Source organism: Etheostoma spectabile, chromosome 20 (assembly GCF_008692095.1).
Source record: "Etheostoma spectabile isolate EspeVRDwgs_2016 chromosome 20, UIUC_Espe_1.0, whole genome shotgun sequence".
Lineage (NCBI taxonomy): Eukaryota > Metazoa > Chordata > Actinopteri > Perciformes > Percidae > Etheostoma > Etheostoma spectabile.
The window spans coordinates 18,207,436-18,219,358 of NC_045752.1; the positions used below are offsets into that span (position 1 = coordinate 18,207,436).

The 11,923-nt window shown below is 39.4% G+C and overlaps 1 protein-coding gene and 1 long non-coding RNA gene across 2 annotated transcripts in view; one reads left to right on the plus strand and one right to left on the minus strand.

Annotated features, from left to right (window-relative positions):
• iars2 (isoleucyl-tRNA synthetase 2, mitochondrial) overlaps positions 1–11,923 on the minus strand; it is a 54,326-nt gene that overhangs the window by 9,832 nt on the left and 32,571 nt on the right. The gene's annotated exons all lie outside the window — the stretch shown is intronic.
• The window catches only part of LOC116669825 (uncharacterized), a 14,006-nt gene that overhangs the window by 773 nt on the left and 1,310 nt on the right, over positions 1–11,923 (plus strand). The window lies entirely within an intron of this gene.

Consider the following 11,923-nt stretch of genomic DNA (forward strand, 5'->3'; position numbering starts at 1 on the left):
CGCAGGAACGTTCTGGAATTGGTTGTGCCTAGCTGGCACCACTCTCTCCATAGGCAAACAATGGAACGGCCAGCGTAGAGCAGTTTTGCCGTGTCGTACTACAGAAGTACTTTGGGGGAAACGAATTTTGGTGTGGAGATGCTGTGGAGGAAAATCACGAGCGGGAGGGGGAAAATTAAAGAGGGGCTGTTGGCAAGGGGTGGCAAGCCCTACAGTTATTGGGCGAGAGAGCGCGACACACCGGGTGGGACGCCATAGTGGCACGCGCGTACAAGCTTTACAGAAACTTATGCTCAACTCTGATGTGGTGCGGTACTCTCCGAACAAACAAACAAAATAATCGAATAATAAGCAGAAGTAGTAAAGAACAGACCGGAAGTAAAGGAAAGCAGGCTGCCTGGCAACGTAGTAATACATCCATCTACAACCAACGTACCGCCAAACATTACGTTGATAACTCTAATCACTGACTTGATTCACATGACCGCCATGTTGAATAAAAGTTCAGCTGCGCACAGTGGTCAGTTAAAAAAAAACAAATGCGCTGGAAAAACAGCCGTGGTGAAGTCATTTTATGGCGCACCTCGCTCCCGGAACACCCATAAATTAGTCTAACAATGAAATGTTATAATGTGTTTTGTACTGCAGGACCCCGTGGACTGCGGTGCCCGTGGTTCCCCTGTCAAGACCAGCAGGCTGGTCGGCCGTCGATTAACCTGCCGGAAACCACGCCAGTACACCTGTCTGCACCTTCTCGAGGCTGTGGAGCCCTCACCACCGGGACTGACCTGAGAGGTGGGTGAGGGGGGGGGTGGAGTCACCTTTTAAGGCATGGTTGTAGTAGGCAGACGAGAGAAAGGAAGGAAATAAAAAAAGAAAAGAAGGAAGTTCTGCTTCAGGATTTAATTTGGTGTCCAGAGGTGTATCCCATGAATCGTATGACACAGTCAACAAGAGAAGAAGATGGGCCTTTTCACCTCTTCGTCTTTGTCATGGAGTTTTGTATTTTGTCATTCAGCAGATGTAATAAATATAATACTGTAAGTCCTCACAACTTAATTGTAGAAAGCGTGTATATACAGAGGGAAGGATAGGCTTTTAAGGAGAATTCCAGTCGATTCCAAACAAGCTCTGTTGTTTGTAAATTTGGAGTGTTGTCAGTGGAGAGAAAACACACAATCGGGGCTGCCTACACCGAGTTATTCTTTAACTATTTTTAATCATATTTTCGTGCATGTAACCATAATATATTGGTACTTGTGTTATGAAATATTGTCTGGAGGATAAGTTTATGAGAAGGGTTTTAAGGATTGGCCATGTTTTTTCTTTGTCGCTCTACCTTCATTTCAGTCTGATTTACCCTAATTCAGATGTCACTTGTTGGTGTCCTACCACCGTGTGCTATATCAGAGTTTCGTTGGACATTTCTCCTTCCTCTTTCCCTCGGATGACAAGGCATATATAATAGACCTTATTTTTTATTTAAATCCAGACGTACTGGACTATCCTGTACACATTTTATTCTACACTAGCTGCTCCCACTGGCTGATCCTTCCAAATAAGATGTTTCTCAAAAGCTTAGATGTTTTGTTTGTGATGATGACTTTTTTTTGGCTACTTGTGATTCAGCAACACTCAGATAGATAGATTCTTGTTAATCCCAATAGGGAAAGTTAAAAGTAGCAGGTACCAAAGACATAAACACTACTTGCTCCCACACAAACCAAATATCAAGAAACATCTTAAGTAATAAATTTTTTTGTTTTTTTTTCATGTTAAGAGCTAAAACTCAATTTATATATTATAAATTTTTAGTATACACTTCACTTTATTGGAAAGTTTACGGGGAACAGGATTATTTACGAAGGTAAACATTCACAAGAAATCCACACCCAATATAAATCTCCACTGTTGTCACATAGTGACACTCATTGTAATGTAAAAAAATAATAGGGTGATTACCCTGAGATGCATTCCTTCTAGACTGAAGAAACAAGTCAATATTCTTCACTTCCCAACTAACATACAGTACACCGTCTTGCTCATGCTTCATCAGTTGTTTGGTGGTACAACATCAAATGTATGAGCTCCACATTCATGCCACAGCAAAGTGACCAAGGCCGACTAGACATTTGGTTTAGAGTTCACACCTGCTGTTCTAGAGAAGTGGGAGTGCATACAACGTGAAGCCTGAAGCAATTTTAGTGAAGTATGCATTGGTATCTGCTATTAGGCCGTTCTTTCCCAAAGCCAACCATGTGCCATGCTGCCCAAGATGATGGATCTGGTCATCAGGTGAAGCGTGTGGCCTGTCAGGGAGCCTGTGAAACAACGGTCCGGCAGCATTGCTGCTAATACTGTAGGCACTGTCCTCACGGACAACAACACCTGGCAGGACACATACATACACACATATTGAGCATATTGAAAGTCATTGCTTCTTCACTTTTTGTCCATAGTAGTATAGACCTTTTCACTACAGACACTTTAATTTGTCCTAGTCCAACTAAGTCTGCCTCTGTAGCTTCACTGAGCTTAGCATTATTGACCTGGTAACCGCTATCATGTAGTTATTGTTTGTCAGTTAAAACTGGGTTTATAAAGTCAGCATGTTCATGTGAAATAAGGAGAGTTGTTAATTACCATCACCATCATCAGAACAATATGACGTTTATGCAAAAAGCGCAAGATGATCTTCAGCGAGGTAAAATATAATTAAATCACACAACTAAAATGGAATTAGAAGCTTTTGAACACTAGAAATAATATACAAATAAGGCTATAACTTAATTCAGGAATTATTGAATATGCCATTTAAAATAGGTAGGCATTTTCAACAAATTCACTAGTTTAGAACAGTAACATTTTGTTCTTTTTATATTTAATGAACAGAGTGATATGAATATGTTAAAGTAAGTCTGTGAATGCTGCAAAAAAAGAGAAGAAAAAGTACAGATTTATATTAAAAAAAAGCCTTAGCTTGGCAAATGTCTATGACCAAACACATTTACAAAGCTAATTCACAATGTGTTCCACATGTGCCCATTTATATGCACTATGATCCCCAGTCATTGTTGCGTTAGTGTTTTGAACAGAAGTGTATCCTCTGTCTCTGACGGTTTATATTAATCAATCCAATCTATTGATATATTAATACCATGAATGATCTTCTCTGCTCTTCATCCTTTATTGTAAACTCTGTATTGTCGGGATTAAAAAGAGTTTTACAATATTTGGTCATTATCAAGGCATTTGGATCCTTACATTTTATATATGAATATTTATGAAGTCATGTTCAGTGTGCTTTGATGACGTAAACCATGTATAGCCATGTTTCCCTAGGTTTGTGCAAGGCTCAGGTGCAGGGTTTATCATCTCTCCCCTGACCTTACCTTCCCTTCTTAATGACGTAATGTGTCAGGATCCACAACTTTCCTAGAGACTTGGACATCTTGTCTCCTCTTCACTGACCACAAAGCCACGGACCACCAGAGACCTACACACAAACACACACCAGATATATTATATCAGCAAAATGAGAGTTTTATTCAAGAGAGACTAGTGGGACTGAAGTTTTTTCAATAAAAAATGGTTTGGCCCCAAAAAAAGTTTAAATCTTGTGTTTGATTTTTTTGCGGATGATAGCGAATGATGTCCTACTATATATGTTGAAAAAAGTCTAGTGTTGTATGTTGAAAAATGGTCCAAAAAAAAGTCATTTTATGTTAGAAAAGTAAAAAAGAAGTCACAGTATGGTTTGTTGAAAAAATTGTCTGAAAAAAGTCATTTTAGTTAGAAAAGTTAAAAAGAAAGTCAGTTATGGTATGTTGAAAAAGAGTCATAGTGTAAGTATGTCTGAAAAAATCAAGAAAAAGTAATAGTATATGTAAGTATACGTAGGTGGGGGTGCAGTAACTCAGCCATAGGGAGTTGGGTTGGAAACCGAGGGTCACTGGTTCAAGTCCCCGTGGACCAAAAAGTAGGGAGTTGATTGGTGGCTGGAGAGATGCCACTTCACCTCCTGGGCACTGCCAGGTGCTGTTGAGCAAGGCACCGTACCCCCCCCCCCCCCCCCACCCACCCACTCAGGGCGCTGGTTCAGCTGGCAGCCCACTCACTCTGACATCTCTCCATTAGTGCATGTATAGATCCTGTGTGTGTGTTGTGTGTTGTAGTTCAGGACTGTGTGTGGTTACTAACAAAGTGTGGACACAGAGTGGGAATTGTAATTTCCCCATTGGGGATTAATAAACAGATAAAAATATTAATTAACCGGTTGGTTCAAATTTGGTCACGTGAGATGTCACGTGACCTACACGGAAATAAAGGCTCGGCTGGTAAGCGCTGACGGTCCCTCTCCTTCTGTCGCTGCTCGCGTGCCGGTGTCGGGACGAGCTTGTGTGTGCGGGTCGCTGGATGGGACAGCCAAGGTATGTGTTTGACACGTGCTGCATAGTTGCATAGTGCATAGACAGCGATAAATCTATTAACTTAAATCTACTAACTTAAATCTACTAACTTAAATCTACTAACTGTCGTTCGTTTGGTCCATACAGCCGAGTCCGAGTGCCGCTGCTGTCTGCCTGTAGCAGATTGTTCTGCCTGTAGCAGATTGTTCTGCCTGTAGCAGATTGTTCTGCCTTAGCAGATTGTTCTGCCTGTAGCAGATTGTTCTGCCTGAGCAGATGTTCCCTACACAAGAGCGTTCATTCACGGACTCACGTTGTTCCACTGGTGAATCGCTCGTACTGCAGTTGGTTTTTATTTGTTACACATTGTGTTTTTTTGTATAGAGGAAAGTTTGTCCTGGCCTGGGCGTCTTTTGTTTTAGTGACTTTTAATCCAGTGTTTTTAGAAAAATGGTTGCTTCATTTGGTGGTTAATAGGTGGTGACATAAAACTGATTTTATAATATATTGCATGAATTTAGTGTTTAAAATTGCATGTGGTGTTTTATCTGTTTCAATCCGGTTATACAATCCACCTGTGAACACTATGGCAACCAGTAGTTTTAAATAGTTTCTTCAACTTTCCTAAACACTCTACTAACTAAACTAACGGACATCACTCCTCCGGCCTAAATGTTTGCTTTGTTTCTCTATGACATTGGTTGTATTGCCACTAATCTTTAAGTTATGTTTAAGCAAATGTTTCTGTGTTTTTTTGTTGTTGTTTTTTTTTTTTTTTTTAAGTTTGTAATAATCATTTTTCGTAGCTTCAATGACCCGCTCTGATCTTTATGTGGCCTTGCGTGTGGTGGGGAGTCCCTGGGATTGGTAACAACTGAATCATATTTTAAACTCTTGGGTGAAGTCCCAGGGTGGCGTTGTCATGGTTAAATTGCTAAAGTTTGGCTAAGCCCTCCATTGGGCCTGTTACAAGTGTATGGCGAAAACATCAGTGTAGTATGTCAAAGTCAATATAGTATGTTGAAAACTAGTATAGTATGTTGAAAAGTCATCATAGGCCATAGTACAGTATGTTAAAAAAATTTGTAGTACACTATGACGAAAATGTCATATGTCAAAAGTCATAGAATGGTATGTCAATAAATAGTACTGAAAAAAAGTCATTAAATGGATATCAAAAAGTCATGTATAGTACGTAAAATAAAGTCATTGTATAGTATGTTAAAGTAGAAAAGTTTATGTTTGTTTACAAAAGCGTAAATCATTATGTAAATTTCAAAAGTCATATAGTATGTTTAAAAAAAAAAAAAAAAAAAAAAAATAGTCCTAGTTTAGTAAATTTGTGAAGCACCACCATGTTTGGAACATTACTTTTTGTTGAGACCATCCTCTATGACCACAGGGCAGTTGGGTCTCTCTTGCCTGACATCTTTCCCAAATGTTTGTAGCTTTCCTGTTACCCGCAGAGGAGTTATATCATTTGTAAGAATCAACGGTTTCATAGTAAGCATTCCACATGCACAGCATGACAAATCAATGAACCACACCTTTTTATGACCGGGAAGTAGGAAATGGTGGCCACGCTGGATGCTTGGCTTACCTGTCCTGGTCATGCATTCTGCAGTATGAAACCGAGCTATGAAGACTGCAGTTAAAAACAGCCAGATGGAGTACCATTAAAGAAAGGAGATGAGGTAATTAGAGCTGGATGCAAATGTCACATCCAAATGTCAGTGTTTGCACCAAACTAAAGCCTAACTTTTTTTAACTCTTTTTTCATGTACAGGTGTGTTTATAGAGTATAGCTTCAGATCAGATATCAGTATTTACTTAGACTATACAAATAATTTAATATCTCAATTGTAAGGAGTTTTTTTAGTAAAGAAACACAAAAACTTTCTTTAACCCCCCACTCTGGCAGATGCTACAGATCCCAAAATTACTTTTTGCACTCTACATCCCACTCCATGTGTACTTGTCTTGATAAGTCTTATTTATATTTGTATATCATGTTAGATGTGCATATGTATGTTGTTGTCTCATTGTACGTATGTGTCATATTACTATTTAGAGAGAACTCAAAGTCCTAATGTATGTAACTATTGTTGTCAAATCTGATTCTGATAATAAAAGATTCGCACATAGTTTACCATAACCTCTGAACAAACACCTTGATTCCTCAATGATACAAAAAATGTCGAAATGAAAATGCATGTTACATGGCCATTTTTAACAACACTTCCCAAATCGAGCTCTGCTTAAACATTTGAATGGACTGGTTGCTCAGACATGAGGCCTTACGATACATCTGAACCAGAGTCTCCCTCCGTAGACGCAGTCCCCTCTCCCATGAGAGGCACCCTGTAAACCGCCAGCATTTGCCACATTCCCATATAGTTGACTTTTTTCCCTAGTCAACTGTTCATCCTCTCTTGGTGACTTGGTTTGCTGCTCTCCCACTTCCAACGAACTCTCCCACAATTCAACTTGAGCCACACAGGCTGGTTGCAGCAAATAACAAACAATGCAATATTTATCATATATAATAGATCAATGAATTCTCCACTGATCTGAGTTAGGCAAAATCCAGATTAGATAAGAATGTTTAAATAGCATACATTTAGAAAAGTTGGTAATATAATTCATCACGATTAATATTAACTACGTGTGTGTGTGTGTATAAATATGTGATATATGTATTTGTCATCAAAATGCAAAAGGTTCATCATACTCACAGAAAGCTTAGTCTCGCTGCCTGTTTATTAATCTTAACTAGGCTATTTGTAGAACTGTATTTAATTTGGTGTAATGATTTTTTGATTATTGAAACTGGTTGTAAAGGTTTAAAATGCCTAATAATAACTTAGAATATCAGAAAAAAACAACTGATGGTCAAACATTTCTCGAAAAATAAAATGAGTATCCTGTAAAATCCTTAGTGGCCATTCGGCCAATCAAACGCAGGCGTGTACGTCAATTAATGTCATGGAAACAGAACGACGATCCGAGGACCTATATAAAGGCTGCAGACCATTCGATTTCTCACTTTGCATTTTGACTTGTGCTTCATGCAAATCGAACCTGTGAAAACCAACTCTTTGAGTTTTAAACCGCTGGAGATTACATACTGCAAACTGATCATTTGGAAAACAAAGAACAAAGAACAACACAACTTCGGAATCACTAACTATTGTGGTGAAGGAAGAGCTTGGTGATGGCCTTTCGTCTGCCTGGTATTGTGATCCCGAGGAGTCCCTCCTGGATTTTCTGAGGGGATGCCTCCAGGGGTTGACATCTTGCAAGACGAGGTAAGACCACTTTTAGATTTATTGTTATAAGTCTAGCCTACTTATCTCTGATTCATGGCTATTTTATGGAATAAATCAATCTTTATCAGTAGCTTGCTAGTTGGAAATTGGTGTCACGTTTAGAATTTAAAGGTGAAAGCTATTAACGTTGCTTTGGAAAAAAAAACAGATGTTAAAACAGACTTTTACTTGAAAAGTCTCCTGTAAAATATTTATTTGCTAGACAGCATGTCTTAAATATCGCGGCGGACATGTGTGGAATGTATCAACAATTAGTGTATGGATGTGAAAACACTGTTATTTCAGTTTCTTACAAAATATAGCTACATTGAATTTGCTAAAAACAATGGCTGTGGCCAAAATCATAAAATGCCAAAAAAGTATTTGAGTTGAGCACCTGGAGACGATGAACTGTTAGGACCGAACGTCGGGAGGTGAGGACGCGCGGTGGAATCAAACCAGGACACGTTAATGTGTGTTGGTTGGAACGCGGAATTCTTTGTTTCTTGGTTAATCTTAAAGTTTCAAAGTTTATCAATGATATTAACTTCTTTATCATATGTATCACGATTTTTTCGACCTCTGCGTCTGGCAGTTGACTTGCGCTCTCCGTGCGTAAAAGCCCTAACGCCAGATTCTTCACTCGCCCCACAATACAAAGCGATGTTGTTGCATCCTACACCTTTTGATTATATAATAATTATTACCATTTTTATTATTATGTGCTCTCTATTCAGTAACTCTGATAAATCACAGAAACATTAACTATTGTTTGGGATTTTATTTGATAAAATATGAGTTACACTCTTCAGCCCATATCTGAATACAATGTAATTCAGTCAACAGTACTTTTTTCAGTTTGACGGATCAACAGTTTGGTTAGTTTTCAGTGTGTACAAGAATAGTAATAATTTATTATTTTATATGAATGCAGCATGATTTTCATGTCGTCACCTGTTAAAATAATTGAGGAAAAACTGCAGAATATTGGCATTACTGTTAAAAAGGGTATTGCCTTTTGTCTGTTGGTAACTTTATGACACATGTATGTACAGTGTGTATGTTTGGAGCTAGATTTATTTCTTTATTACAGAGAGAAAAAAAATGATCCCACTGATAGCAAAAAAAGCATTTTATGCAGAAAAAACAAATAATTGAGAGAAAAAAGTTTTCATACCAATAGCAAAGTTTAAATGGAAATTTGAATTTGTTTCTGAAAAAAAAATCCTCTCAAATACTTTGTTAAACTCTCAAATATATGTATATTTTTTGCTATCAGTGTGGACATTTTTTTAAGACGGTGCTCACCGTTGGCCAATAGGAACGTGGCCCTGCCCATGACAGTATTTTCACATTGTAAAAAATCCTGAAACAAAAAAAAAAATTACATGGAGAGCAAAGGTTTGGAGAGCAAGAAAACCACTGATAGCAAAAATGTATATTGAGTTTAAAGTATTTTAAGAGAATTTTTCTTTTCTCAGAATAATTTTAACATTTCAAATTTATGTTTACTTTTTTTAGTCTCAATATTTGCTATTGATTGAAAACCTTTTCACTCAAATATTGTTTTTCTCTCATAACATGCTTTTTTAACCAGTGTGACACCTTTTCTCTCAAACATTTTTTTTTTCTTCATTTACTTGTTTGCATGTACTAAAGAAACAAATCTAGCTCCATGTGTATGCGGTTCTTATTTCAACTTTAATTTGTAATTTAATCCAAATAGTAATGTTATGAGAACTCCTTATTATTTGAAGTCACATTAAACATTTTAGTTAAACCAGACGTTTTCGTATGATCTTTGTTTCCCTCAGCGTGTAGACAATTCCCACGTCCTGCAGAACCTGGCCTCCTGAAGAGGAGGTGAGTATGAGGAAGGTGAGTATTACGTTGGTCACCGTTTTCCCCCTCACAGAGAGACGAACATCAATTTGAGGACACTGACGACGACGAGGGGGAGGATGAAGACTCAGAGGATGAAGACTACTGGCCTGACTGGTCTGTTTTCTGGGTATGGCTCCATGCCTGAAAAGGACAAGAATACAGAGGATGTTGAAACTATAGGATAGTGCTAGTTCTAGTGATGGTGACGGTGACGGTGATAGTGATAGTTATAGTGAAAGTGATAGTTGTTCTAGTGATGGTGACGGTGATAGTGATAGTGATAGTTATAGTGAAAGTGATAGTTATAGTTCTAGTGATGGTGATAATGATGGTGACGTTGATAGTGATAGTGATAGTAATAGTGATAGTGATTATGATGATGTCAGCACCCTACCTTACTCCCCTCTCATTGAGCACTTCCCACCGCCAAGTATTTGGCAGGAATTTAAACCACCGTGTCCTTCCTGTCCCACTGGTGTGCCATTCGGGCACCTCCCATTTGGTGGTCCGCTGCAGGGGCATCCTGCACTGCAAGTGAGACATCCTGAATATCGTTGGCCCTCAGCCTCTCAAAGGTCACACCTTTACTCCAGGGAGTCTGCGCACTCCTCTTCAGGCCCCAGCACCTCCACAAAGAGAAGCAGGGAAGACCGCTCCAGGGAGTCTGCACACTCCACTTCAGGCCCCAGCACCTCCACAAAGAGAAGCAGAAAGACCGCTCCAGGGAGTCTGCGCACTCCTCTTCAGGCCCCAGCCCCTCCACAAGAGAAGCAGGAGTCTGCGCACTCCCTTCAGGCCCCAGCCTCCCACAAAGAGAGCAGGGAAGACCGCCCCGGGAGTCTGCGCACTCCTCTTCAGGCCCCAGCTCCTCCACAAAGAGAAGTAGGAAGACACTCCCAGGGAGTCTGCACCCTCTTCAGGCCCCGCCCCTCCACAAGAGAAGCAGGGAAGACAGCTCCAGGGAGTCTGCACACCTCCTCTTCAGCCTCGCCCCTCCACATACGTGAGAGACTGGATGGAACCTCTTGAGCGAGTCTGATCTTACATTTATGTAGCACTTTCATTCACACACTAGATCAAGATCAAGATTAACTTTATTGTCCCGCCATGTTGAAATTGTCTTGGGCACTTAACCCATGAGGCAGTCATATTAAAAATAAAAAAACAGACATGTAACCAACAATAGATACTTTACATACCATGCAACAAACCAAATATGGCCCTGATGTGTATAACACAAACATGGTGTCAAGCATTGCTTTGTTAAACATTACTCCAACAATAAAATAAAACAAACAAATAAGTATCAGTTGTAGAGATCCCAAGCACAATGATGACACGGCAAATCCCCATTGCCAGAAAGCTACCACGCAAGGCACTCGCCGACCATTGGGCAATGTGGGGTTCAGTGTTTTGCCCAAGGTATCACTTTTTAAACTAACTACGATGCCCATACCAGAGGTAAGTCAACAATTATTGAGTATGTTCACAGAAATGCAAAAAATATGGGACTTTGCTTAAAGATATGCGTCTCTGTTAATGCTTTTTAAGCAGTTGTTGCTGTTTAAACTGGCTTTTGGCTCATGTTTTTAATGTTGTTTGTATTTCTTTTACACATTTTCATTTCCATTGGCATTTAATTTCTTTTCTTGTTAATTTGTCTGTTATTGGCTCAAATGTTAAACATTTTTTCTCATGTGAAGCACTTCGAGACGGTCTGTAAAACGGGCTATATCAAATAAACCTGTATTAGTTGATTGCATTTATGTAGCGCTAATGCAGCAAGCTACCGTGCAAGGCACTAGCCTGACTATTGGGTGCAATGTAGGGTTCATGTTTGTTCTTTGGCTTTTTAACATAGCTGTAGTTGCCTATACCGAGGTAAGTTAGCAATTATTGACAGTAATCACACTTATTAAATAGTTAAGGCATATAAATCTCTCATTGTTATACTGCATACTTTCTAGTGTTGACTCTGAACAGGTGAGAAGATGGACGACCACAGGATTGGGATGACTACAAGTCCAGCAAGAGCGGGGGTTGCCTTCTTTCACTCGGCCAAGTAAGTAATCCCCTCACTAAAGCCCCTACAAATGATCCTAGCAAAACCGTGAGGTAGGGCGAGAGAGGCAAAGCGCAGCGCAGAACGTTCTGGAATTGGTTGTGCCTGCTGGCACCACTCTCTCCATAGGCAACAACATGGAACCCAGCGTAGAGCAGTTTTGCCGTGTCGTACTACAGATTACCTGTAGGGACATAAAGCAGTGATAAGTTAACTCTACACATGTGGATTATATTTATTACAGAAACCTTCTTGAGATC